This window comes from Carya illinoinensis, chromosome 11, assembly GCF_018687715.1.
Source record: "Carya illinoinensis cultivar Pawnee chromosome 11, C.illinoinensisPawnee_v1, whole genome shotgun sequence".
Taxonomy (NCBI): Eukaryota; Viridiplantae; Streptophyta; class Magnoliopsida; order Fagales; family Juglandaceae; genus Carya; species Carya illinoinensis.
The window spans coordinates 31219272-31222480 of NC_056762.1; positions in this window are offsets into that span (position 1 = coordinate 31219272).

Below are 3209 nucleotides of genomic sequence, written 5' to 3' on the forward strand. Positions count from 1 at the left end.
TTTGATTCCTTTTCAATATATATATAATTTTAAATATTTGGTAATGAATAGAATTCGAGTCAGAGTTTTCTCATGGAAGGGTGTGGGACAAGGGCTTAGGAGGAAGGAAATGACACAGGGAACTCGTGGTTAATCTTCATTAGGCATATTCTGATGTTAAAAAATTACCCAGATGTGAAGTTGGCCCTGATTGGAATTCGTTCGTTTTTTTATTATTATTCTCAACAGAAATTGATAATTTAACAACTAATCGTTTTCACCAATGTCTGCCATTCTCTCTAAATATGTACTCTGGAAGTTGTGTCAAGTTATATATATATATATATATATTAACTTCATTTGTTATAGGCAGTGATGCTGCATTTGTCTAATTTAAAGCATTCTGAACCTGCATGTGCATAATAATAGAGGTATACTGGAGCCTTCTTAGATGGTCTTATAAACAAAAAAAAGGAAATTGCTGTGTTAGCCGTATCAGATTCAATATGTATAATATTAAAGTGTCGTGTTTGTCACTATCAAAACCATTTAAGATTCAAGCTGTTTGAAGATGTCTTCTGGCTTTCTTGATTATGCTATTTTCGCAAAAGCTTACATGTAGGAACCCCTGGGAGTTGGCTCAAGAGGTAAAAATCTTGGTCTTGGGGGTATGTTCCCTCCGGGTATAATGTTCCAATCCTTTTGAGTGCAAACAATTTTTATGAGCCATCGGATTGGGAGAATTTTTTCTGAGGTAAACTTGCGGGAAACTCTTTGTCAAAGTCTTGTGCATCCCTAAGATTAGTTGGGACTTTGTTCTTGAATACCCGGCACTAATTTAAAAAATAAAAAATAAAATCCTAACGCGTAGGCTGAAGGGCTTAATTGTGAAAGGCATGCATCTGTTTGTGTACTTGATTATTGTTATTATTATTATTATTATTATTTTTGTTTTCACGCCATTCTTTTCTTGGTATTATATCTTATAGTCTACATAAATAATACCCAAATTGGTACACCATATATAAAAAAAAGGTAAGAGGAATGTGCGGTTTACTTTACCAATTTCTCCTCGCTTTTTGTTTTTTAGGATTTTTTCTGCCGACCAGATATTAAAGAAAAAGTTATGATTTTAAAGTTTCAATTAAATTACTTCAACTCATTAAACCCTAAATCAAAAGATGGATAGATAAGGCGTATACTTGCACAAATTTTGAATTCACTCAGTTTCCAATTCTCGAGTCCAAGGTCATGTCTTGCAAGTTGGAAACCTATTGAAGATTAGACGAGCGAGCAGTCAACTAACTACAGTTGCTTGGATCCCTCAACGGCCCAATTTCAATGGACATCACCGCTTTTTTAAATTATCTCACAATATCTTTCTCCATCCAAACATATTTTAATATATTCCAATCAATTTTACAAATTCCCCTTAAACAGCTTTTGTGGCGATTCCTAATGCAGCCTCTCTTTATGTTTATGTTTATCTTTATAATTCTATTTTATTTAGATCGCAAAGGGTATGGTTCAGCAATTGATATGATAGGTTCTTTTAAAACTCTTTTAGAAAACTCTTGAAACTTTAAAAAAATCTATATATCTTAACTTCAAATAGCCTCCAAATTCAAAATTTGATTGATGCTTAATATATATATATATATATATATATTTATGGTTATATAATGCATAAATATATCAAAAAATGTAAGTAAATATAAGATCTATGTAAAAAGTTAATTTTTAAATAATAAATTTTATTTTATTTTTTAAAAATATGTGTCACTTACACATAATATAATTCATAAAATCGTTTTATAAAATTTTGTAAAAATGATAAGATAATGAGTAATACTTCTTTTTATTTTAATTTTCAACATCCTTTCAACATAAAAGGTATTAAATAATTAAAAATTATTTATTATATTTTATTTATGAATTATTTATTATAAGATAACAATAGGATGATAGAAAAAATATGATGAATAGATTTTTATTAAAATAATTATATTAATGCCATTTTTCCGTAATTTTAGATTAATTGAAATTCATCGAATGCCTGCCACAAGTTTTCCTTCTGTCAATACTTATCAAAAAAAAAAAAAAAAAAAAAGTTTTCCTTCTGTCAAGTATCCCGTGACCACACGTGGCACCCAGAGGCAAGAAGAAAAGTAGGGACCCCGCAGTCGTCAGATGTACGAAATCTCAGTTCGATGAGGCATCGGCATCCGATATCAAATCTGTATAAGCATGACTTCATAAAAAAAAAATTATAAATATTACGTAATTATTTTTTAAAAAAAAAGTAGAATTTATAATTAAAAAATTAATTTTTTTCATGTGAATCTCATATTAATTTTTTTTTTAAAATAACTATACGATACTTACATAATTATAATTATAAATATCATTTTTCAAGACGATATTGGATGGAGTTGTGAAATCTGGGCCTCACGTTAGATTGATTATGAGTATTTGCAGGCATCAGATGAATTCAGCGCGTGGGGCCTACTCCAATTTGATAGATATAAGGTACGCACATGATGACATGGTGTCAATGCATTGATCATGGTGATGGCTTCCGATTAGTCTCATTCGATGTTGGAATGAACGATCATATCAAATCACGAGCATATTCAGCAAAGAGTATTGGTTACACGTCCTAAATATATAAATTTTCTACAATTTTTTATTTTTATTTTTTAAGAACGTAAGTTTTTTAAATAAAAATTAAAATTAAAAAAAAAAAGTAAAGTGAATTTTTAAAATTTTTTCCATGCGGGTCATTTTATTATAAAATATTTATACAAAATTGATATATTTAAAACTTATATATATCACTTATCTAGAATAAATATTATTGACTTGTTTTTTCTTTGTAAATTATATTGATTTGATTTTTATTTATTTAAGTTTCCTCAAATTTATTGAATTTTTCATTTATAAATATATGTTGGAATTGGGTAAGTATATTACTCGTTTGAATAGTAAGATGAGATGAAATGAGTTAAGATCATATTTATGAAGAGTAATGAGATTGTTGAATTGAGATGAAATGAGATGATTTTTAAAAATTGTGTGTTTGGATTAAAAAGTGAGATGAGATTAGATGATTTTAGATTAAGAAATGATTTTAAAATAAATGTTTGGATAAAAGAGTATCTCTTCATACGAGTTGAGATGACATCTCTGAAACCAAACGGCTCTTAAAGTATTGCTTGATTGATTCTTTT